This window comes from Plectropomus leopardus, chromosome 7, assembly GCF_026936395.1.
Source record: "Plectropomus leopardus strain MGB_pleo_1.0 chromosome 7, ASM2693639v1, whole genome shotgun sequence".
NCBI classification, from domain to species: Eukaryota; Metazoa; Chordata; class Actinopteri; order Perciformes; family Serranidae; genus Plectropomus; species Plectropomus leopardus.
Genome location: NC_142182.1, coordinates 18012211 through 18039695, shown reverse-complemented (window position 1 = coordinate 18039695; position 27485 = coordinate 18012211). Strand labels below are relative to the sequence as shown.

Below are 27485 nucleotides of genomic sequence, written 5' to 3'. Positions count from 1 at the left end.
TTTCATGAAACTAAATTAAACTTGAGACAAAACAACACAGGCCAAGCAGTTGGGCCTCTGGTTAGAAAATTAATACAGCGGGCTTCCCTCGCGAGGATACAATATCTCATTTAGAAGCCCTTGTCAGAATGGGGGCCAATCAATAGCTACTATGATGTATCTGCGCTGTGACGCTGAGGCTAGGGCAAGTAATATGTAATATATGGATTAACATCTTTCTGTCCCACTAGAGCTGCAATACCTAGCATTTATCTCTCCGTCTGAAGGGCCAGGAACACAGTGCAGGGACCTCCTGCTGCCCTATTACCACATTTATTAAAATCAGCTCTGGGATATACAGCAAAGACGCAAGAGCAATCCTCAGCCATCTATCTACCTATCCGTACTGTGTCCCTCTCTTCCGCCTCCTTTATCTGTGCTGGTGGCAGCAGCAGGGTGATGGATGACATTACCCAGCAGGGATTCAGCAGGCAGATTATCAGGGAGCAAGTATTAGCATGGAGCCTCTCGGTCCCTTCTCGGCCCATCGATTTGGGCTGCTGCCTGACCCTAACCTCCTAAAGGGGCCTTCAGGCTGGAAGAACAGAGCCATGGTACAAGCCCTGGAGATAAACTTTGCCCTGGTCCTCGTCCTTCATCATCCTTATTCATCCCCTGCTGCCCTCCACCTCCTCCCTCCCTTCAGTTCTGATTCAGCTTTCACACTCAGTATGTAAGCCTCTCTTCTACTTTAACAGCAATTGCAAAATATTAATGCCACAAATAAACTCAAAAACTGGTGTACTCCTGAAAATATGTACACTGTATGCTGTTATCACAAAGTTGAAAAAATTGCCAATTTTTCCCCGAATGAATTCATCCCTGAGAGGCATTTTTCTGTTGTTTTGAATTTTAATGGAAAGCGGGGCATCGTCACCATGTTGATAATAGAGATCAGGAAAAAACAAAAGTGGTTTTCTTTCTTTGTATGTATGTTTGTCTGAAAATGTACAATTCACTCTTTTTCCCCCCTGAATTTCTTCCTATCTCTGGCACTAGTGATAAAAATATGAGCATTATGTAGGTGCCTTTTGATATACACACACACAGACATATGCGTAAAGCACCACCGCAGCATTGTTTGCAGTGCTGCTGCACTGATGCTGCTCCTGTTTCTGAGGTGATTAGAGAGTTAGGAATCCCCAACATAATTTGCAAGTGGTATGGTTCCATTCACTGTTGACAAGCACAACCCTGTAATCCACTAATTGTTTAGGCTCAGAGTGAAAAGACTCAAACTGTTTGTGGCAGGTCGTGAAGCTCAGCAAAAGTTCAATCAGGAAGACATTTTCTCTGTTTGCCCTCATTTTTTATGCTTTTCTCCCGCTTCCAAACAAATAAACTTTAATTATCAGTTTGCCAAATTAAATTCATTCAAATCGCAATTGTTGCTCTAAGGTTTTTACAAGTTTTATCTTACTTGGTGGGACTCCTTCATCTTTTCTTGCCATACTGTCAGATTATTCAGTGTATAGATGTTCACATCGTGTGTAAACTCAAAAACATGACACAAACAAAGAGTTTTCTCTGGATATGAAAAGCCAAAGCCAAAGTTCCTTTAACCTGCATTCTTTCTATGGCTTGCAGGGGGGCACTGGTTACAAAAATAATTATGATTGTATAGAAATCTATGAGAAAATGTCCCTACTTCTCGCCCGATTTAACCTCACTTAACATTTTTTCTCATAAGCTTATGGTCTCAATTGCTAGTTTTAAGTCAAATTTTAGCATATTTAGCATATTCAGTGGCCCACATACCACAGAGGTAAACCCAGAAGGTAGAAACTTTTTTGGCATATGTGCAAGTCTGTTACGAACTCGAGGGATGCGCAAGACTCAGAGGGCGTGATGAAAAAAAGGTTAATTTTGCCACAACGAATGATGGAATAACGGTAGGGGGGCTGTGGTCCAGGGTCCATGGAGGGTGTGAAGGAAGCTGAGGTGAAGCTGGCATGGGCAGATGGTGAGGGAAATGTGGTGAGCAGACAAGCTGACAGGCAGGTTGGTGATGAGGATAGAGCACAGGAAATCCAGGTTAACAGCACACAAACACACAAAAAAACAGGAAACTGATTACATACGATTACACTCAATAGACCTGGAGGTCTGTCTACCACAGAAGGTTGAATAACAGTTTGGTGATGAGTGGTTGGAGAGCTGGGGTAGAAATACTGCATGTTGATGAACTGATGAGAAGCAGGTTCACTTAATGAGCAGATGGCAGACAGGTGAGTATGATGAGCAGCGCTGGAAACCAGAGAGTGGGACCACGCCCACACCAGCACGCAGACAAAACTAGACAGGGGAAGACAGGCAGACAGGAGCACAGGGAATGGAAAACACAAGGTTGCATATATTATGGAGGTGCCGTAACACATGCAAGTCATTCCAAACAGCCACCATATTGGGGTCCAGTATCTAGTTATCATTATATGCCAATTCAGCAGACTAAGTAAGGGCTGTTGTATTTAGTTCAGCCATTAAAACATAAAAAATAAAAAAAAATAGCTACCCTTTCCAGCAGGTTAAGAGAAGTAAGGAGTCAGCAGTTGATGACGGTATAAAGCATTTGTAACCCATTGACAATACAGGGTTAAAAGAAAGCAAAAATGTATTAAAACAGTGTAATGTCCCTTTACAAATAGACAGTGAAAGATTAGCCAATCAGGAACGATAGTCCCTCCCCTAGCTGATTTTGATTGACAGGTCACGACGTCATTGCGTGATCCTGAGTGTGTATTTGAGGAAAAGAGAGGAAACGAGCATGCGTGATGGCGAAAGGAGAGAAGAAAGTAAACGGACGGAGTTAAAGTTAAAAGGGTAGATAAAAGTATCAGCAAGTTAACGAACCAACTCAGAGGGCAAACTAAGGAAAACCGGGAGCTTGGGGGAAAAGTTCAAAACACCTCTATTTATCTCGGTAAGCTAGCGAGCTATATGATGCTAACGTTGCTAGTTGCGCGTGCGGTGCTATATTGTTTGCACGATTTTGAGTGTTGTGGGGATGTTTGTTGCCGCAGCGCTGTGGTTATTGATTGTTGATAGTGTTTAAAGCATTAAGCTGTTAATTAGCAGCCCTAATGCAACTCAGAGTAGTAACCCCATGCTCAAGTGTGCCAAGTACAGCTGCATTATGTGTGTCAAAGATTAGCTGAGTGAATTTCACAGCACCTTTAGTAAAGAAAAGGTAATTAAAAATACCAATTGTTTGTCATGATGGTTTTTTTTTGTTTTTTTTTTGTGGGAAAATGTGTTTGAATTCTGCTGTGAGTAGATATAAGATTTAATGGTGCTTATGTGTGTACTCTCATTATAGTATGAGCGTTGTAAACAGAAGCAAAGCTATTTGAAGCATGTACTGCCTTTTCCTAATATAGGATAAAGTATATCCTGATGCTATTGCAGATGGTTTGTGTAGGCTGTTATTGAATTAGTACTACAGTGCATGATGGTATTTGCTGGTTCTACTGTATGGTCATTCAGAAATTGAACTGAGATGTAAAGTTTTGAACTAGAGGGTGATAAATAGCTCTGAACATGTTATCATTGAGTATTATACAGCATGTGGTGCTTGGTGTAGTATGATTGTTGTACAACACATGTATGTGTGTGTGTGTGTGTGTGTATTAATATATATATATATATATATATATATATATATATATATAAAACTAAATTTTTAAGTCCTGTCTGCAAACAGTGAGAACCACTCAGAAGATCCCTTTCCATTGATGGCGAGCCTCCCAGTGTGATCCTGACAGGAAGTAGAACCGACCCGTCACATACTTCACCTGGAGGTAAGACGGTGCCAGTCGCCTGGACTGCAACACACATTCATCTAAGAGTGCATACTCTTCCAAAACTGTTGCAGGATCCGTGACAAACATTTTAAAGGAGAACCACTGACAGTGGATTTATTAACACTAAAAGTAATAACAAAGCAGACAGACTTGAAGGACTATTGAGAAAAACAAAGACTCATTTATTTTAAAGGGCCCAATTTTTATTATATTTTTTTTACATGTTTATGCAAATGTGTTTCAAATTGTTGCTTGCAAATGTATGTAAGTAAAAGTTACTGTTCACAACTTACCTCACCCGGTTCTTTCGTTTATGGGCATAGTCTATATCACTTAGCTCCTTCTAAACCTAGCACAGTAGTACTTAATCATAGTGGCTTGCATGATTACACATTCAATAAAACATGTTTTTCAACAATTATGAGTCATCTCAACCACAATTGGTTCTTGAGCATACAATCAGGAATTTGCACATAAAATATCAGGCTGATTGGTCGAGCAGTATTCAAGATTAGCTGTGACAGAGAGATACACACAGAAAAACATGCCAAATGCATGATCCTTTCCAGGCTTATATCTTGCAGAGATAAAAATAGAGAAGGACCCTGGCGAGCAAAGCCATGCTGATCATATGATCACAACACTGAATTATCTGAGAAGTAGTGTGTGGAGTTGTTGTGGGTTCCAACACAGAGATTACAAAATTTCCAACAAAGATTGGAGCAGCTTCATACAGTACCCTCACAGAACAAAGATGTGAAGCAGGAAGGGTGACTGATCGAATGATCTCCTGTCACACTGATTTGAGTGATCAGGCTTTGCACTGTCAGTAGAGCCATTGGCAATTGAGAGGTGAAATTACAATGGAAAATCTGAAGTGGCTTGAGGTCTGAGCTATTGATTGTTTGTTGTATCAGATTGTTAATTGTTGTGTCAATTCAAGAGCAGGATTCTGGTTAACTTCTAAAAGGAGCAATAGAAAGCATACTGACCGGAAACAGTACAAACTGGCGTAGTTCATACATGGCCCAGGACAGGAAGGCTCTACAGCGAGTGATTAAAACTGCCCAGAACATCACTGGTTCCCATTTACAGAGCACCAGTGACCTCTGTGAAGTGAGGCGTCTGCACAGAGCCCAAAAGCAGCCACCCCAGCCATAGTCTGTTCACCCTGCTGCCATCTTTTGGCCATCTGCCAAAAGATACAGAAGAATCCACTGCAGAACCACCAGACTACGAAGCAGTTTCTTTCCCAGGCTGTGAGACTCCTCAACGCCAAAAATATGTGGCAGTTTAGGATCAACTTCAATTTCATTTCTTCTTAAACCACATTTAAGAAAAATGACAATAAATCTACCTTGTACATGTGTTCCCAAAACAGAGCAAGAGCACGTGCACATCGTTAAGAGCTTCTTCATGCCGACTGTCTGTGGTGCTGAAGAGAAGGCTGAATCCACTTTAACATGACTGTTAGCCCTGCTTTATATTAACAATGCATGCATCACAAAGTGAAAAACACTGTAAGCCACACAAAGAAAAAAGTATGAAAACAAGCCTTACTGAGCACTCATCAGTCAGAGATTTCCACTTACTGCCTCTTATGATTCATGTTACTAAATCTAAGTTTAAGACAGCAAACTGATTAGTTTAGCTGCAGCTCAGGGCCCGCATTAGTTCTTAAATGAACTTCAAATCAAGCAATGATGGTTTCTGTAGATTTCAAATGTTGAATCAGTTGAATATTATATTTTCTTTATTAAACAAACTGTATAAACACGTGGACTATAAATATAAAGAAAACAGAAGATATGGAAACTAAGAACATAGCAGTGCAACCCATTCTCACTCCCAGCTTATCAAATGTAGCTGTCTTGTCAATGATCTTGGTGTCAGATACCAACACACAGCGGCACCATTTGTGGCGGTATGATACATTGGGAGGCAGCAGTTGTTTACGCAGCAGGCAACAACTCAACTTGTCAAATACCGCCACTTTGTCAGTGGACATTGGCGTTGGACACCAGCTACCAGAGGCACCTTTTATGGTGGTATGAAACGCAGGATGCAGCAGTTTGTAATGTCTCTTTCAATGTTTAACCAGTGAAAATTTGGTAGCATGTATGATTCTGATGAGATAACAGCTTGATCAGATAGTACACTGTGACATCAGCAAATTTCATATGAACATACCTGGAGGTTAGCAGTGAAGTATCTAGGTATCTTTTTGTCCCTTTGTCCTCCTCTGACGACCATTCTTATTAGACTCAAATGTTATTCCTGGAAAATAGGTCCATCTGTGCGATGTAAAGTTTCTTTCAATTAACATTAATGTAGCTTAATTAATTTTGCAGCTTGACACATGCATAGTAAAAGCCCCAGGGAGGTTATTCTCTATATCAGCACTGATGGAATACCTCGTCCAGTCAGATTACTTGGTTGGAACTAACTGTTGTGTAATGTTCAGTATATTTTTTTGTATGCATGTGCATTTAAGTTGAATAAACGTTGTCTATCACATTTCACAATGAAAACTCAGTGAAACCTAGTTTTTGGATGTTCCTGTAGATCCTGTTCAGGAGCTTCATAAGCTCCTCTTCGCCTTCTACAAGTGGGTGGGCGGTGCTCATTAATCTGTTTCCCAGTAGAGTTTGCTGCATTTATATTCCATCCAGAGGTAATGGAGCGTTACCAGGTTTTGAGCCCTGGACTTGGCAGTAAGAGATGATTTTTTTGCCCCTGAGGCACATGTGCATTCACATACCTCCAAGCTATTGTTTTCCTTATTGGTGTGAAATATGTTACCTCGTAGCATGTACTCTTAGGAAAAATATGCCCAAAAATGCCACAGCTAATTCAGATGTGTGTAGGTGTGTAAGGTGTGTAGGTGTTTTGGCTTATACGGCAGATGAAATCTAAAATGTTCTTTTGCAATCTCTGTGGAATTTCTGTTAAACTGATGTGATTTAATGTCGGGGCTCGTCATCTCGTCTCATCATCTTGTTCTGCTGCTAATGATACACACCACGTAGGGAGAAGACACACACTTAAACGAAGGCTTCTTGCTTTTAGACAGTGATGAGAGGGAAATAGCTTAAAGACTATAACACTGAGTGATTTAAAACAAAAAAGAGCTGCCTTTTATTTTCCTGCTTAATGTGGCGCATACACACATGCTTGTACATCAGCATAACCTTTAAGTGTTAACCCTTAACCCTTGCCATACCTTACTTGGTGAGAAAAAGTCATTCTAAATGATTAAAATCACACTTTAATTTGCAACACTGCTCACTGGTCCATGCAGAAAGACAGAGAGAAGGCAGAAAATCATGGATTAATTCATTTAGATCTTATCCATAAATAAATAGAGAACAATGTGGATATCAGGCAGAAAAATGGATGCATGGAGAAATGAGCAACGATAAGGCATCAAACCTACCAACCGTCTCCAACTGGATCTTTTTTTTTTTTGTCTAATCCTTTTGAATAGGAAGAAAGGACACAATTATGAGAAGACAATGCCCTTTCTTCTAGAAATTGAACACTTCTCAGCTCCAACTTTCATTTTATCACATTGAAAATTCCAAACAAAACAGCCATGTAATTGGACAAATAAAGCATCGTTTTGTACTGCTCACTGGATGGTTATTACACTGCTCCTAAGAAATTGGACAAACACAGACAAATACACAGTCGCTGTTGCACATCCAGAAGCTGATGTGTGGATGGCATAAATGATTACCATGTTGAGGGGTAATCAATACTGTTGATTACTATGAAAATCAACTGATTTAGTAACTTCTAATTAGAATAATTTCTTGCACCCAAGTGTGACAGACTTCCAGGAAACGCACACTCCTCCCTGGATTTGATTTCCGTTGCTGTCGTTATGTGACTGTGTTATGCAGTTAAAAATGTGAAAACAAATTATATTTACAAATTTGAGCTGTGACCTTCTCAAAGCAACAAGGAGAGCAATGTTTAACACTTCTCAAACTTCTGCTAATCAGTTCATAATGAGGCCCTCCCTGTGATGGTGTCTGTTTATCCTCTTTTCCACTGCACAATAAAACCTGCTTATACCTGGTTTTTTAATGCAATGGGAAAGGTAACAATCAGCTTTCACATGCGGGTCATTTGACTCTGCAGCATGTACTGGTATTTATCATCTCTGGCTCCAGTCTGCATTGGTGGAAACACACAACCCGGATGAACACGGTAATTTCAGGTCCTTAACCGACAAGATGCAATGACGCGCTGCCACTAAGTACTGTCTGTCTCAACCTAAGCAGCGCTAAAATATGAGACTAAATTAATCTGCACCGAGTTAGACAGAGAGACTGAAAAAATAAGTAATATTTAAAGGGAAGTAACCACAGTTAAGTATTTACAGGAAAATATCTTGTTATATGAGTAAACCTTTATGTAACATGTGGCTCATCTGTTTTTCCTCTGCTAACGTGGCAGCACTGTTGTAACAATACTGTACAGTGTAAAGAAAAACAGTGAACCCTTTTAAAAATACTACGTTATTTGGTCACAAGTTGTTATCAGATCCAATAGACACCATATGCTTAAGCTTAAACTAATCACCCAACAAAATTTGACAGTTCTGGTGGAGAAAGTGAGGGAATCACTGGATTTAATGTCAGCTTGAACCTCCTTTGGCAGCATTGACCTCAATCGAATGCTTCCATTAGCCGTGGATTAAACCTGCACATCACTCAAAAAGATTTTTGGCCCATTCCTCCTTACGAAACTGTTTTAGTGCTTCTGGGTTTTATTCATGTCTTCTGTAAATGACTTGCTTTTGGTCTGTTCACATCATTTCTGTCAAGTTGAGGTCTGGGTGTTGACTCATTCTCTACAAAAGGCTTATTCTCTCTTTCTGGAGCCATTCTGTGATAGATTTACTGAAGTGTTTTGGGTCATTGACCTGTTGCATGAACCAATCTCTAGTCATCTTTAGCTTGTGGAGTGACACACTGGTATTTTTTTTGTAAGATGACTTAGTAAATTCACCCTCACCTCAATGTTTGCAAGTTGTCAAGGCCCCAAAATCAATGCTCCCTCTACCACTGGGATGATGTTTTTATGACAGTATGCCTTTCTTATGCCTGATGAAGTGCTGTCTTTTCTTTCCAAACAACTCCTTTACTCATCCGTCCACAAAACATTCTCCCACTAGTGTTGTAGAGTGTCAGATGCTATCTGACAAACTTCAGGCATGCAGCAATGCTTTCATTGGAGAGAAATGTCTTTCTCCTGTCTGTTTGGCATATGGTACCAAATGGTTCACTCTTACTTACGTAACATTTGGATGCAGGACTTTTAGTTGTAACAGAATATTTGTACACTATGGTATTGCTACTTTTACTTTTGAGTAAAACATTGGAGTACTTCTTCCGCTACTGCTTAGGATACTAAATGTAGGTAGTCAGCCAGTTAGTTAGCAGGTTTTTCCGCACATGAATGTTTTTGTGATGGTCTGTCATGATTAATCTGCCGCCCACATACTGATTTTTATATTTTTAGAGCTGTATCGTTCATTAGGCATGCTACTGAAATATACATACCATTCATTTATATATTTCACCACCCTTTTCAGAGCACAGATCATTGTCTGGGCACAGACAGAGCACCAGAGCTTCAGACCCAGTGAAAGTGAAACTTAATTGTTCATTGCTTTAGGTCTATAAGGTTGCTTTCACTCGCCTCATCCATTGAGCCGATCTGATCAGCTCTGACTGGATTGACAGATCAATGTACATGTCTTCAACATGTGGAGAAATCCAAAGCATGATATTCCTCCCATGTCTAGTTACGACACTTTCCTAAAAGATGCAATGATAGAAAAAAAAGATTAAAAGTGTGATAAAAGTAAGCTTCTTAATTTCAATGGGTTTTCCCCCATATTTCTACTTTTATGAATTAGTAGTCCAGAATGTTTCAGCCTGGCCTTCATCAGGGAGCATCTGTGCATATCCATGCAGTGTAATAACCTCACCAATCTTAATCAATGATACGACAACCGCCCACTGATTGTCTTTCGTCGTATCGAAACTCTCACCCCAGTGCCTGTGTTTTTGTGTCTCTCCCAGTGTGCAGGCACACTGACAGAGGGGGTGTTACAGTGAAACGGGGGGGCTCAACAGATGCCATGGGATCCCTTACAAAACAAGCTGGAAAGAGGCAACGCTCCCGTGGTCTGATTAGAGCAGCCACAGGGGAGCACGGCAAGGAGACTTAATTAAAACTCATCTAGATGGAAAACGCAGTGGAAAAAGTGGCATTTTGTTCGGGCTGCTGGCAGCTCCAGGGTTATAGAAGATATCTGCACCTAATCATAGTGTTGGGTGGGGGGGGGGCTTAAAGATGAGCTCACTGGCCAACTGACTAATGTAGATTGAAAAATAATCACAATTAGCATGTGCTGTGACAGCCTGGGTTACAGCCAGATGCAAACATAATTATACTTTTGTGAACAAAGAAAATCTATTTCTTATATCTCATTTCTTTATTCTCTCTCGTTCCCCATTCCTCAACTCTCGCTCTCTCTCCGTTGGCACGAGTCTGATCAAAGTAAACACACATTAAGACGTCTTTTGGCTGCAACAATAGTTAAAGCACACCTCTACCGCTATGGAGAAGTCTCTTCCCTGCAAACCATATTTCCTTTTCATCCCGCTGTCTTTCCAGGCATCTAAATGACAGTGAACCACTGCAATGGAGCCCATCTCAAACACCCATTAAAAATAATGAGATGGCCATTTTCACCGCCTGTTACTTGAAAACAATCCATATCACACGGGGGGCCTCTGGCAGAGACTGAGGGGGTGCCGTGTGGAAGGTAACAATTGCTGAGTAGATTTACTTAATAACCTCTTGTTGTCCTTGGTCGGACTGCTGAGCTGGTCTCCTTCAGTAAACCTATCCAAAAGACAGAGGGCTGCTGGGTGCAGTAAACATCTCACATACTACCAGAAGACACATAAACAACACAGTCCTAGAGAAGTACTTGGCGTGGCTGTTTTTCTTTGTTATTCCCCAGTAATAGATACTGAATGTCACAGCATTTATAATGGCTTCTTTTAAATTCATATTCATGATACAGTATTTCATGGAAACATATGGTGTTCATAATGTGCGAGAGAACAAATTGTAGCATTAATGCAGTAGAATGAGACTTTCTTTTAGGGTTGTTTCGTATGATAAATAAAGCCATATGTCTTAGACAGTCTGAAATTATAATGGCTGTTTGCATGCACAGCATAACAACACAGTAATGAAATTGTTTACTAATCATTTGTTTTTTCTTCAGGAAAATGACAGTATTGTATAATGGAAATGAAAGACATCAACTGATTTCTTCCATGCTCAGATACAAGGAGCGATGTGATTAACATCTGTTTGTGTGTGCGTGTGCGTGTGTGTGTGCGCGCGCAACGCCAGTGCCCGTAACAGTGTTTGATGTGATGCCAAGAGGAACGTGTCATCTCACCAAGTCTATGAATAACTAACATGATTTTTGTGTATTTTCATGATTGCTTGCTGACTTTAGTAACAGTAGCCGCAGTGGATTCCAACCATTCATTTAAGCTGATCGTCTCCTCTGTCAGTAGTTAGATCAGGAAGAAAAAGAAATGTTGTTTCTGTGCCTTGTGGTTCAGGAGTTAAACTTTTACTGCCAGATGCATGCTTTTGTCAATATCTCTATTCTGAAATAGGACTTGCATGTTTTTTGGTAAGATAGGGCAGTTCTACACCAACTCATCAGCTTCACACTGGAGTTCTTACACGTTTCCAAACTGAATAAAAATGTACTTCAGGTTACTTAAAAAGAACTTCAGCGACCTGCAGCTTTACAAAATGTCTTGACTGGGAGGGAACAGATGTAAGTAGGAATATTTCATCTCCCAAGTGCTGTTTGTAACTGCCTTTGAAGTCACACTGATTGCAGCAAGGCAGATGGTTGGCGTGTGGCTTTGGTCAGGCCAGATAAAGTCTCCACCGAGAAACTACAAGGATGAACTGCTGAGTATCCACCAAACTGCACCTTGTGATTGCTGAAGTGGTTGATGAGCTGATGGTCTGAGAGAGAGTGAAGATCAATCCAAATCAATCCAAATCAAGCAGCCTGTCAATCTAGAAAGGAGTAAGTTGCAACTATTATTTGAGGAAGCTGAGAGGAAACCAGCACTGGCAGGGCAGCTAATTAGAAGCAGAGGAAGGGAGTACACAGCAGATCGTTCTGACAGGTCAATGAAACAAACAGTCCCGAGCACTGGTCATCCTTTCTGTCTCATACATATATCTGATGTTTGCATAGCATGCAAACTGAAGAATCCTGATAATATGATTCCTGGCCTTCTTCTGAGAAAGCAGAGAAAAACATTTGAAAAGATATTTAAAAGGATACATCGCCTTGGTCTGTAAAGCATTAATCACTTAATCCTAAAGAGAATGCTGATTTGGATCACAAACTTTTGGATAATCTCGCCTTAAGAATACGAAGCATCCCATACTGTCGCAGCAGTTTTTACGCACAGATAATTGTGTGAGGATTAGAAAAAAAGAGCTTAAGAGAAAACTTTAAATTGTGCCTATTTTCTCATCTCCACACACCTGGCCAGTTGCTGCAGGAGGTGGGAATGAATGTTGGATTGTCAATTTTGGAAAGTTAAGAAAAATTGATGTAGCCAGGCAAACTCCAGCGGCAGAAAGGTGTGGTGGGAGGGCGTTTTAGATGCTGACCAGCACTTCGGGTTTAGCATAATGACATAAGTCTAAATGGAAAAAGGGTTTAAGATTTTATCACCCTTTTCAGTAAAACAAGGAGTAAACCAAATGTTGAAGACCATGTTATGGGCAGTATCATTGCATGAAACGTGGCAGGATGGCATCAGGTTTATATGCTGCTGGTAATAATGTGTTATAAAGACTGCAAGGGCACCTACAGGGTGGGAGGGAGGGGAGGCAGACTTTCATGCAGGAGTGTTGGCTTCCAGCAACATGTGATGACTTGAGATGAGAGCATGTTGGCAGTATGTGTGAATGAAGTGAATGGTATGATTGCAGGGGGCACAAGTGTCCTGTATGAGCAGGCTTTTAACCAGAAGGGTTGATCCCTTTCCTCATTTACCACCACTAAGTCCCCAACTGCTCCAGTAATGCTGCTTAAAGGCTAATAGACACTGTAGTGGGCGCACATTTGAGTTTCCTAGGATCGTGACGACGTGGCCAGCCCTACTCTCCTTCTGATTGGCTGGAACTCATTGCCTTCATTAATTGGATTGGTTAGGCTTGGGCAGGAAGAATGACATTGGTTAGGCTAAGAATGTCAGAGTGAGCCAATCAAAGGCAGAGTAAGGCAAAATAGGGCGGGACATGCCTTTTCTATCCAAGGAAACTTCACTTTGTGGGCAGCTCCCAGGTGTGAATGTGTGTATGGCTGCATCTATACCTAATTAGGGCCTGGGTTAAAAAAAAAAGTAGCCTCCTTGTTCATTTATCTGAGGCCACTCCTTTGATGCATTCCCATAAGAAAACTCAGGACAGCAGCAAAACTTAAACTGGCAAGATGAAAATCAAATGCAAGCACACATTCCTGATAGATTACTGTCTAACACAACTTGTCTTTCTGCTGTTTACCTCACACTCATCGTGACAAAACATAAAATAATTTCTGCCATTATAACAGTGTTTTGGTATCTTTTAAGCCTTCGAGCTCATGGATCTGTTACTCAAACTAGACTTCCTGGATTGCATTTCATATCTGAATATTTTGATCAGATTTCTCATAAGACACAAGCAGACATTATTCGATATTCCCTGGGCAGTATTTTAAACAAGTTGCTTAAGCAATTGTTTAGGTATGCAGAACCATCTCTCCAAATAAGCAACTCAGTGACTGCTGGTACTTTGCAGTTGAAGTACTAAACTGCAGTGCAGTTTAGTCCATTTTGTCCCCTTAACTGCCCGTCTTACATTGTGGGTATAGAGACAGAATTGTCCTTTACCTTACACATATTCACCTTAAATAATCATCTTTTATGAACTTTTGGTTTGACCTGAAGTTTACTCATATGAACTCGTAAAAATCAGTTTATAGCAGCTTCGATGGCTCTGGTTCAGGTTGTTTCTGTTGTTTTACAAATAAAAGCCACCTCTTGATGCCATTGTTGACTGTGACGGTGGTGTCGTGGAATTGCTCCAGACTGTGTCATATCAGACAGACTGTAGGATGACTTCTGATTGGCCTGACCATTTCTTGACCTCTTGCATCACTGGGGGCTTAGTTTGTTTACCTACTTTGACCTGTGCAAGACGGCCACACGGTCCATCTTACCAAATGTGGGCAGTGACTCTGCCATGTAGTCTCCTCTGAATGCTGTAAAGCCTTGATCCAGAGTGGCCACCCCCCCGTGGCACAGATGTGCAGGAACAGGACAGCATTTTAACATTCCTACTGTCACACCAATCCTTACTTACCATAAAGCACATGCTCCCTCTTTTTGTCTTGTCAAAGTCCTCTGTTCTGTCAGATTGGTGTATAAATCAAGAGTCATTTGGCTGAATGGCACTGTTTGATATTCCAGGATTTAGCTATGTTTTAGTGAAACAAATGACATTACAGTTCATGACATCCCATAGGAGAGTGATGTGGGTACAGAGGTTGTCCAGTTTGTAATCCAACCCATGTACAATAGCTAGCAGGATACTTGCTTAGAGGTGGATGCAGAGATGGACACAGAGATGGTCTTGCTTGTCCATGTGGTCGGGATCATAGCTGGTGCTCCTCCTTCCCACCCTTTTCTCTTTGTATACTATGATGTTTACGATTGAAAAATGTGACTAGCTGGTAGCAGGGTCAGCAGAAGGAAAGTGATAAGTTGATTTCCCCACCCCGATGAATGACCCCTAGCCATCACTGTCCAACCCTTGTCAAAAAAAGCACATCCCATGTTTGTAAAATAGATGTAAGAACATAAATACATTTAGCACAGATACATAAAAAAGCCTAAACAGTAGTTACATCTACCAGTTTTTACATTTCCATTCCATTTCTTCTGATTAGTCTTAGCAAAACAACAAAACAAATTTACTTAAAACTGTGCCCAACAAATCTGTAAGGGAGAAAGAGGCCGAGTAAAATCCATTTGTAAGAAGTTGGTATTGAATTGTGCAAACAACTGTGCCTGGTCGTGCCAAACACAAAAGGAAAGAATGGCCCCCGTCTTTAACAAAATGAAAGCAATTCCCAACACATTTCCCCTGGGTTTCCATCAAGAGACACTGCTGTTCTGAACAACTTGACTTTGCGTGTGTACTTTGCCTCAGAAAGAAAGAGAGAGAGAGAAGCAGAGATAAAGGAAGTAAGAGAGAGAGGAGGAGATGGGTGAGTAAGGCTATCAACAGTGACCGGCTAAAACAAAGACAGGAAGAGACAACTAAATGAGCACTATGGGGGACAGCAGAACCGTCTGTATAATGGTGACATGCTGACATGACACATTTTCGAAGCAGCATACATTCTGTGTAATACCCTTGGTTAATATGGCTGCAATTTTATTCGCCCTTGTGCCTCTTTTAACAAGTGAATTAAACTTTCTAATCTGCCTCCTGCAGTTTACCAAAATGGCTATGTATGTATCGGACTGAGGGGCGGCATCTGTGTGTGTGCTTATGTGTGTGTGTGTGTACGGTGTGTGTGTCTAACGATGCAGTAAAACAGGAGATGCCCAGTTGGCACTGGACCCCCCTTCAACAAATTAACCACAATAGGCCGATGTCCTACCAGCTGGCCCGATCAGCACAAACACACACCAACACACACTTGGGTTAGATGACCTGTGAGTGTATGAACAGTTTAGCCTCCTGTGCATTTTGCAATCTCCCATGCTAGACTGAAAATACACAGCTGTCCCTTTATCAAGGTGCATGCAGGGAGGTGAATAGCTGATCATAGTGACCACTCTTCTGAGGCTATTATGCTCCTGCTGACTTATTGTTGGCAGGGGAAGATTGTCAATCTGCGACACGCTTTTCACTTGTTTTATTTTGATGGGAGCCAAGACACCCAGTTGAAAATAATGGAAACAGTGTGAAATCACAGATTAAGTGCGAGTCGAAACACAAGTGGATGAAAAAGATAGAAATCCCTGCTGCCAAAAGGAACAAAGGCGTAGGGAAAATGACAAAAAAAACATTTCATGTACCAGTAGCTTAAGGGATTATAAGATTGATGCAACATTTTGCTGCTCTGTAGGCTATTAGTAGGGATAAATTAATGATGAGAAAATGTTTTCTTTTTTTTTTTCTTTTTGGGTGCTGTATTGTACTGTACTGTACATTTAAGGATGTTTTAAGAATGCACATGAATAAAAAACAATTTTTCATTACTGATGGAGATACCTGATTTTTTAAATTATGTGGTAGATGTACAGTAGGTATCAGGTATAGTTCTGCCAGAGCAGCTTCAATGTTCCTTGTTATTGATTCAAACTGAATCAATAATCAAACTGCTTGCACCTCTGCTAGACAGATGAACACCATTTTGCTTATCTGCATTGAGACGTGTAGACTGAAGGCCGTAGCATGCCATTTACATCATTTCCATAACTGTAAAACCACTTAGGGAGTCCTCATGTCCAATATGGAAGCAGCCACCTTTATGTTTCTCCACTCTGTTATTCTTTTTTTCCCCACTTTGTCGTCACCAATTTATATCCAATTTACTCTTGCAGTTATCTCTTTTTATTGGTTATGTTATGTTTTTCTAATGACTGTGATTGTAGCCATACAAAATACTTGGGTTATACAGGAGTAATGGCTCATTGTTAAATGGGATTATGTATACATTTTGTTGCCTTGCTTTTGTTTTAGGGTAATTTACAAACAGTGTGTGAGAATAGCCTGGTCTATATGTAGATTTGAGGTTTTGCACAATACAATCAATATCAATACATTATTTTTTCCACAAAGGGTTTTCATTTTTCTGGTACTTTATACTGTGTATCTTAGGTGCATTGTTCTGTTTTGTAGCCTACGTTTGGATGTACAATAACGTCAGAAAAAACTGTGGAAGATTTATATTACATTTATAGTGCTACTCTGTTGTGTTGTGATTTGTAAGTTTATTTAGCTTTCGAATTTCAAACAAAGAATCGTAAGAAACAGTAAGGTACTGTAAAGTTTGCGTCCATAATGAAAACTAAGCCTTTTAACAACATGCTCAATGTCAGTTCTTGCAAACTCCTGTTGCAATATTTACTTGCTATAGACTACTGTATTTCACAAGTTGCTCAGCTATGATGTAGCTATGGTAACTAAATGCGTAGGCTAGTTGTCTTAATGGACTTGATTCTTATTTTATAGGTATAATTTTCTTCTCTGTATGAATCCAAGCATTGTGAATATGGAGTTATTTTCTTGTCAAAAATTGACGAGCTTACATTTGAAGCGAGACCACAGTTTTTTCATTCGAGAGCACATTTTTTTTAAATCAAGCACACAACTTTTTACTGGTGAGGAAATGATATTAATCGGAGCACACAGAATCCTTCCTGCGTACTCTCAATACACTTCTGCATTTTCTCGATACTGTGCTCTGCTCTTTCCATACCACACGCTCGCACTCAGACACACTGGGCCTCACTACACAGATGTGTTTGTGTGCGAGCATGCGGTATAGAGAGATCCGAGTACAGTATTGAGACAAGGCAGAGGTGTATTTTAAAGTGTGAGTAAAGTCCTGAGAGTACACAGGAAGGATTCTGTGTGCTCCGATTAAAATAATTTCCTCTCCAGTAACAAATTGTGCGCTTGATTTAAAAAACTGTGCTCTCAAATCAAAAATACTGTGCTTTTGCTTCAAATATAAGCTCGTCGATTTTTGACAGGTAAATAACTTCGTATGTGAACATTTCAGCTGGCTGGCAGATATCATAATTATGCTCATTTCAAACTTGGCAGTTTGCTCAGCAAAAGGTCAACCCCGACAGATAATAACAGAGTTGATAATTTACTTGATGAAGAACATTTAGAGCCACTCCAGGATCTTGTGGTCAGATTACTATAGCTAGCACAATTAATGCAAACCCACTCAACGTTCTCAACCTGTAAGTAACACTGATGACTTCTAAATGGCCCAACTGTGCCACTTGCCTCAGCTCTACGGAGAGGAGCCTCACGAGTCTTATTAGCATCATTGTCAGTAAATGACTAGTTAGTGAACATAGTGGGACTTACCAGCTAAAGAGATCTTACCCTCAGGAGTCAGCGGACTGCAAAGAAAAACAGCTCCAGTAAAAACTTCTGGATGTGTAAATAAGCAAGTGTTTGCTTACATGTTAGGTACATTACCTCGTGTCAGTGTTGTGTTTACAGCTTGTTTCAACTGCCAGCTACAGTGGCCAAAAAATAAGTTAGTGAGTTAAGTATAATTTCATGCTAGTTTAAGCCTCTATACTTTAACCCACAACATTTCAGGGTAAAATATATTCCAGTAAAATATTCTACTTTTACCTCTGATGTACGTTTGTCCTATTTTAAAAGATAATTACTTTGCAGACATTTTCAGCAAATCACAGAGGAATAAGGCAGCCCACTTAACCTAGAAGCCATGTCAATGGTTCGATGTCATCGGACTGGCCTTTGACAAGGTGCTGAGCTTCCGCAGGGCTGTGCTGTCAGAGTGTGACTGTGCATGTGAATGATTAGACCAGATTAGATCCTGATTGGTGGCACTTTGTGTGGCAGCCTCTGCCATCAGCGCGTGGCTGTGTGAGTGGGTGATTGTGGCATGTGGTTGGGTCTGAAGCACTTTGAGTGGTTAGAGGACTGGAGGGGCACTTTATAACTGCAAGCCCATCAATTTTTAGTTGCCCACTACCCTACTTTGTCTGTGCAGCATGGCTAAGCTTTGCAATTTAAGGGATACCGACAACTCATTTTATAGAACAGATCCTATTACATACAAAACTAATGGAAATCTAATTAAACACGAATTTTGTGCTGTTCTACACTATAACTTGAGCACACTGGTGGTCATACAGTTGGGATGAAAGTCAGCATCAACAAGTCTACAGCTAGGACGATCCCTGAGAGCTAAGCTTGAAGGCATGGATCTTAATTTACATATTTTATGGTCTTATGGTCATGACGTCTGAGAAATAATCAGCAGAGTGAGATTGCAGATTAAAGCAGCCAAAATTAGTTGACTTAACAGTCTGAGTTCATCCTTTGGCATTAGTTGGAGATCAATATCTGGAAGGAGCTCAAAGTAGAAGTGTAGTTGAGGGGTTTCAGCCGTCTGATCGAGATGCCTCCTGGTCGCCTCCGTCTGTAAGTATTCTGGGCACGTCCAGCCAAGAGGTGACTCCGAGGCAGACCCCAAACACACTGGAGGGATAATATATCCTATCTGGCTTGGGAACGCCTTAGGCTACCCCCAGAAGTGCTGTAACAGGAGAGAAGAGCATCTGAGTTTGAGTCGCCTGCCGCCATGGCAGCACTGAATATTTCCTGCCAACTTGTCTGTGTCTGCCTGTCTTCTATAGAGGAGGGGAATGTAAGTCACAGTCATGTATGGTTGTTTGCATGTTTGGAGACTGTAAATGTGAAAAAACAAAAATAATTTAGGTATTATGTTCACTGCCAACAGACAATTTATTTAAAATTGGTACAATCGCAATGCTACTATATAATACTGCAAACTACTATATGCAATTGTAAAAGTGTTTTATGTTGGGAATATTTGTTTATTCATGTTGCAGTGTCACATTAAAAGGTGATCTGCTTTTAATTCCCCTGGCTAATTTAACTTTCCTCTTTGTGAATGTGGCGTTAATAATCTCCATTGAGGTAAGGATTCGGGGTTGTTAGATATGGAGTCTGTGTCACATTTGTCTGTTTTATTTGTGTGATATCCTACAACCATTCTGTCTAATGGATGTTAAAACAGAGAATAATTTCAAATATTTTCAAGCATTGATATATGTATATATATATATATATATATATATATACATATATATATACACACATAGTGTATTGCACTCGATCGCCCAGTACTCAGAGCAATCACATATTGTGGTCAAGACTGGCATCATTTACCTTGATTTTCTGTCAAAAATCATAGGGTTACTTTTGCTGCTTACCAACAAATCACTTTCTGTGCAATAAAAGGTTTGCCCAGAACAGACAGACCTGGTTCTGGGTGCTTACACTAGCACATTTGCTACATTAAATTTTCATGCAGTGCATGAATCAGAGCAATATGGACATTTGATTGAGTGAAATTGTTTTGTTAGACAGATAGGGACCCGTACACAGAGTCAGACAGAGCTCTCCTGAGACACTGCAGCTGGTTTGGGCCCCACAGCCACAATGGGCACCATATCAGCATATTGCAAGTGTTGAGTCATCATTTTGCCGAAAAATGACCCTAAATACGTGGCTTCTGTGTAAGCCTGTCTGTCATGATTTTAGGTATTACGTTATATTGTGGACTTTGTGGTGTTTTCTGTTTGTGTTTTCATTATGTCTAGTTACTCCTGTTTACTGTTTTATTTTGTATTATCACACCTCATGTGTCATGTCTTGTTTTACTCCCTGTCTTTGTGTGTTTCCCTGATTAGTTTCACCTGTCTTTTAGCAGTCTTCTTTGTCCGCCCTTGTTAGACTACCGGCACACCTGGGCCCTATTTAAGAAAGTAGGATTAGTGAAAACTCTGAGTATGGTGAGCCTGCTTTCTGAAATGGGGCCCTGTCCTGTTTTAGTCTTGTGTGCTCCACCCTTGTGTTACTTACACACCTTCATTTGTTATCCAGTTCCTGTGTTTCCCTCCTGTTCACTGTGTCCACCTCCCTGAGCTGTGTTGTTGTCTTGATTAGTTCCTTGTGTTAAATATACCTGTGCATTTTCCATTGTTCCTTGTCAGTTCTTCTGTTATCCTCCAGTGTTTGACCTGCTGTGTCCTGCCCGGTAATCCTCCTTGCTGTTTCCATCAGCTCCTGTCTTCACCTGTGTTCTTTCTTATGATCCTAGTTTGTTTCAGATTAGATTTTGATTCTTTTTCTTGTTGTTCTTTGTGTTTTTGTCACTTGCTTGTATTTAAGACATTTAAATCAGCAGTAAAGCTTGCTCTCCATCTGCACACCTGTCTGCTTTTCTGTGGCTTACCCACTGGACCAATGGGTTGTAGTCATAGTTTGGTATTTCTGAAGTGGAGCTGTAGGAGATATTTAAATATAGTCAGTGTATGACAGTAGCTGGTGGTGAACGTGCTCCCTGTCTGGAGAAACAGACAGGAGTCACTCCCCAAGGGTCAGTATTACACAGCTGTATAAGGGGGTGGATAACAAAACTAATTTTAAACACTTAATTAAATGTCTGTTTAAAAAAACCCAATATCAGTCTATTGGATGCTGCATTTTCTGAACTGTATAACTTCCATATTTCTATGCAGAAGCCCAGCTTGCAAAAGTTTTTTAATAATAATCCTGATTAAGTCATTAAGGTGTCATTAGGGTTATCTTGGCTTGGGTTTGAGACTAAAAGCATTTAATAGGAAGCCTATGTTACAAAATGGAGGTGCATTGTTGTTTCGCAGAAAAAATATATTTGGAAATATATTTAAAATGATGAGCCAAGTTCAGGTGATCAGAGGACAAGCCCAGAGCTCTGCTAAGATGTGTCCACTGATTGTCAGTCTTGATGCTGAAGGATAGAGCAAGTGAAAGTTAAATATGAATAACAGGAGAATTGAAACTTGATAGACTGACAAGATGCTGTCAAAGACAGGTGAGATGTGGCGAGCAGTTTGCAGAAGTTTATTATTCTTTGCAGATTAATGACACAGTGCACTCTGCACTTTAACACTACATGGCATAATTGTCAAAATCAGTCTTTCTATGCTGCTGAGCCCAGCAATTATTATTTCTAATCTGATTAAGCTGAGTGACCAAACTGCGTGACCAGTCTAGTGTGGTGGCGAGAGCTAATAGTTAAACTGCTGCTTGAGTTTTTTTGTAAGTGTAGTTTATGTCCATCATTTTGAAGTTGATTCAAACAGCTGAGGAGCTGAATGCGAATCAGCTTTTCAGTTTGAGTATCTTAACGTGCATTGTGTGCCAAGTAGTTTGAATCTTTGAAGAGGAGATATAAAAGGGTAATTTGACGGTGAAGGAGTGATTGGTTAAATTGTTTTCCAACCCATATATTAATTTAAGGTGTCAGCTGAGAACCAATTAGCTTTGTTACCAACTGTCTTCTTCTTTTTGAGGAGTCACTCAGTTGATAATAGCAAATGTCATGGAAGTCCCAAGAGACTGGCCCACTTAATGGATTTATTGATTGATTATGTTGTTTATTTGTTCATTAATAAGCGTATAATTATATAATGTCCAGTTCTTGCTGTGAGACCTGTTTTTAATACTGTGACCACAGTGATTTGCAGAGACGGAGATAAAAAAAAAAGTTTAACTTCTATAATTTGTCATGACTCATCATTTAAGATAGTAATCTTTCAGAGGAGCCTCAGACTGAATTTAGAAGCAGAATTTAATTTTTTTATGTCAAAAACTTAGCATTGTAACATTGTGGGATAAAGACTGGCAGTTGTGTTCCTAAATGGAAACAGTGAATGTCTATGCATATGCTTATGCAAAAGGATATTATCATAGTGCGGTGATGTATGGAATTAACACGTCAGTGAAACAGTGCTTCTGTCTGTGTACATATATGCATGTAATTAGAAGGAAAATGTGACATACTGAAGTGTCATGTGAAAGGTGATAGTATTCCCTTAATAATCAGACCTATGAATATGATACAAATATGATCATGATGACAATATAGACAGGTGTAAATTTAATTGACAATGTGGTGCAGTGTCAGTAGGTCAATTGTGACTTACCATAGCAGAAAATGCACAGGTGTAACTGATAAACCACCACAATAATCTTATTAACAATGTTATATCCCAAAGGCTAGCCCAGAACTTATATACCTAGATAGAATATCTGTGCTTTTCCCACCATGGCATGTAAAAATGACCGATGACTCCTTCTAGTAGGCTGATCTCCCTCACCTGCTGTCCATTTGCTGATGCCAAACAACTTGTACAATGCCAACACATTCTCATCCCAAGTAGTCACATATTATAGCTTTGTAGTGGACATCCATGTCTACATACGCTAGGTATCCTGTGTATGCTCTGGGATGTCGCCACTGTGATGTCAACACAAGCACATGGTGGGATTACGCTACATATGGTTATGTTTTGGCAACAACAGCTCTTGACAGCCAACACAGCGATGTCAACAAATGCACATTCTGGCACTGATGGTTGCAATTTAAGTTTATACATAAAGTTTTGGGGTTTTTTTTGTTTTGTTTTTGTTTTGATCATGTTAATGCTTCGCAATCACGGTTGACATTCCTGTCTTTAAGAGATTGAACCGGGCTAGTTTACAGTGATGACACTGGTATCATATGAAACTAGAAGGCTTAAGGAATCCATTGGTATTGGCCATGTCATGTCAGGCAGGAGGAAAAACTAACACTCTAAAGTTTGGCCAAATTTTGGCAAGGACAACGGCATGTCCATTTCACAGGGGTCCCTTGACCTCTCACCTCAAGATATCCAAATGAAAATGGGTTCTGCCAGTTCCTATTAGTCTCCCCTTTGCAGATGAGCCCGCTTTATGCTAGTTCCATGAAGTTTTGGGCACAAACCATGCAGTTTTTGCATGCAGTTTAAATGTGTTACTTCTGCATGTTGTATTTGAACATTTCTCTATATTGGGATCCCTAAATGGTGTTGAAATTCCTACCACCACAGGTGCAACTTATCAGACTGATCCGAGTGTGCAAATCGCTGCAGACCTGTGGATGAAACTAAATTAAAGAAGTTAACTGCAGTGCTGCTAAGTGGGGGGCAACTTACTGCAGACCAGTCAACACTGTGGAAGAATCAATCTAAGTGACATTCTCAGGTTGACATGTTGTGACCAGTCAAATGTTGCCATCACAGGGAACATTAGTTTGACGCATACAGGACCTGAATGAATCAGAGAAAGCAGCTAGAATAGAATACCTGAAAAAATGCATTCATTTGATTCCCAATCAAGAAAATCTGGTAAGAATTGCTTCACCTTGTCAGTATGAACTTCAAAATTGAAATGCAAAGTAATGGAATTGAAAACATGCGATAAAAAATGTGATCATTGCAAACAACTGAAACTCAGCAATTAATCAGGATTGAAAAATAAACATACATATTTATATGGGCTAGACCTTAATTAAACTAAATAAATGAAACAAGTTGTAAAACTAGTCATTTTTAATAATTATACTCTTTCCTAAAGATCTTATACAATATCTACAATATTGCAGTGACTGTAATTCCACACTGTGACCATGAAATGAATGAGCACATTCTTTCAGCAGAAGTTTGAATCAAACATAAATTCAAACTCTTTTCTCAGTAAAGTTTCAGTGGGTTAACCCATGTCCACTCACATTTCTTTTGACTTCTTTTGATTGATTTGTGTGCTGACGAAATGCCTCTGAAGTTCACTTTGTTCCCGTCAAACTGTCTAAAGCACACACCATCTATCCCTGATGCCCTTGGTCTGAATAGCTGGGCCCGTCATTCCTCTGTCTATGGAAGTAATATGGGGTCAAACAAATGAACAGATGAAAAAGATTTGCACAAATAATTTCCAGTCAAACATCTGTTTGTGAGTGAAAAAACAGCATAAAGAACTCAACTGTATTTGTAAATTCCAAGCTCACAGCTCAAATCTACAAGTACAAATCAAACTGATGAGTACAAGTATTTGGTCCCACATTTCACACATTCACCTGAATAGCTAATCAGGGAAATCATTTTTCCAGGGGGATATTCTTTTCTTTGCTGTGAGTTTACGGCTGTGAAAAATGTGACAGATACAGTGGCTTGAAAAAAAACATTTATGGGGCAGTGATAAATAAATATACTGTTTATCAGACACCAATTTGGTGAAGAATTAGGTAGCTAGTGCATCCTGCAGTCCCTCCATGTCACCTTATGCCGCTGGGAGACTAGAAACTTTTGCCAGAAAGTTTGCTGATCTGTCTGGATGTTGCAGCAATCTGGGATCAGACCCCCAGCCCTGGGGTTTGCGCTCACTGAATTTGAGTTGCTACCGCCACTAACTGAAGGTCCATCTCCACAAAATGTGACACGTAGCTTGGAAAACAACAATTTGGGGCACTGGATCTGATGAATTTATTACCTAGCAGACCATAAATGAGACATGAATTAGCCAGGTAGAGCACTCTGTGATCCTTCAGACTCCTACAATTTTGACTTCCCTTGTGCACAAATCTAATTCTGCTCTCACAAAAAAGTGCATGTACACTCTCAAAGGTTGACTTGTTGCCTGAGCAGCACTCTATTTTTTGTGCTTTCTCAAATATTTTGTCCTCAATATACTTTCAGTATACTTACCAGAAATATTCAGACATTGGTATTTTTGCAAATGATTTTAGCCATCACTGTGTTATACTGCTACAGACAGATAAACTAAGCTCCCTAAAACAAGGCCACAAATACTTACTGAATTAGATTTTAAGCATTTCTATGAGCAAGCTTTCTTTCATGATTTGTGGAACTTTGATTAAAACAAAAATGATCTAATTAAAAATGTGGAACTGGCTTGGAAATACGTTCTTAATGCTTTTACTGATATTATGAGTAAGCATGCTCCCTTTTGCAAATTTAGAATGAAAGATCAGAACAATCTTTGGTTTTACCTTGAGCTGTCTAGTCTGTTAAAATAAAGGGATGTTGCCTGGGCTAAGGCTAGACACTCTAAATCCCAGCCTACTGGATGATTTTTAGACAGCTACCAAATTGCTTTACCTTCCTTATTCAGAAGGCAAAATCAGACCTACCTTCTAAAACTACCACAAACTTAAATAATCCCAAGAAACTTTGGAAAACAATAAAAGTATGAGTAACCAGCCTGCATTGTGAATGCCTCACATACTGTAACTGCTAAATTAGCTCTTTTTAACAGTTTTAATGAACATTTTGTTTCATCTGGCTTTTTGTTTGAGTCCTCACACAGAGACAGATAACATAGCCCTAGTGAGCAGAGGCCTCCCTCTTCACCACCCCCAACTGCTCCTATCGTTCACCGGTTTAATTATTCCTCTACATGTAACTGAGGTTTGCAGAGTCCTGAAACAACTGGATTCAATCAAATCTGCAGGTCCCGACAAGCTTCATCCTTTCTCCTTGAAGTTAGCTGTTGATCTCATTGCAGAACCTCTGACTCATATTTTTAAACTTTCCTTTTCTCAGAATGTGATTCCTAACTTATGGGAATCTGCATTTTTTTCTCACTTCATTGAAAGGAGGGGACCCCAAAGATCCCAAGGGGCTTACAGTTCTTTTGAGGTTGGTCCCAGAAGGTTTGCACAGAACTTGTCAAAAAAATCCTTTTAAATATGCCGCCACCTCTTCCTTGAGTAATTACAGAAGGACTTGAATTTGTCTAAGCTGATTACAATCAGGGAATTTAAGTCACTTTTGAAAGATTGACAAAATAGCACTCTTGTGCAATGTGATTGCTACTCTAATTCTCACTGAAATCGAAAAATGAATATAGTAATGTATTTGACTGTTTTGCGCTGCATTTAAACTGGAGGTTGTGCTCGCTTTTTATAATGTGTGATAGTTGTATTTGTATGCTTGTATTTATTGTTGTAACCATGTTTTATTCTTCCCTTTTGGCCAGGTCATTCACGAAAAAGGGATTTTAAATCTCGATGAGTTTTTTACTTGGTTAAACAAAGGATTTGTATTCTTTGCATAATGTATAGTAGGTGTGTTGAGAAAGCAGACCTGCTCTATTCTTCCTGTTTTATTCTTCCATCAGATTAGATAGAATACATGAAACAGCAGCCTCTGACATCAGTCAGATGGGTATTATACATCATATGATGTCAGTCAGTTTACCCGTAAATGCAGTACACTGTTATCAAAGTTAGCAGAAATGGCCTGTAGGTACTCAGAGACAGAAACACATCTTTTGTGCATGCTTGTGTAATGTATATTACATCTTCCTTGTCTCTTTCTAACACACACTCCCACATGTATACAGGGAGATAAAAGTGACTTGTTTTGTTTGCTGTATAAAAGCATTTGGGAAAAAACAGAGGATATGAGTGATTACATAAAAACACTTCAAGACTGCAATATTGTTCTGCAGTCTAGACATACTTTAAGGCAAACTCTGTTGCTAAGATGTATCTATTTCAAAGTACATAATGTAGCAAGTAGGTAACATCAGGGTGGGACATCATCTCCCTCATTAGCAAAATGACCAGGACGCTTCCCCTTCATTTACCTGCTATTCCTTCCATTGAGTGAGATGTACACAAAGGGGAGAGATGAGACAAGAGACAACAGTCTGCTGGTGCATGACCCACTATATGCGAGCAATTTACCTCAATTCACATCGGCCCTGCCCCACTGGTCACTTGTACCCATCCACAATCCCCCACCTCCTTTTCTACCAGAGAAAGTTTCACTTTAGTAATTCCTAGACTTATACAGAGCTGTTCAGAAAATCACTGGAGCGATGCAAGCT

At 39.9% G+C, this 27485-nt stretch overlaps 1 long non-coding RNA gene across 1 annotated transcript; it reads left to right on the top strand.

Moving 5' to 3' along the window:
• Positions 1 to 2422: 2422 nt before the first annotated feature.
• LOC121949685 (uncharacterized) lies at positions 2423 to 6349 on the top strand. Its single transcript, XR_015776997.1, has 3 exons — positions 2423 to 2959; positions 3740 to 3836; positions 5221 to 6349. It is a non-coding gene; the product is annotated as an uncharacterized LOC121949685 (long non-coding RNA).
• Positions 6350 to 27485: the final 21136 nt, after the last annotated feature.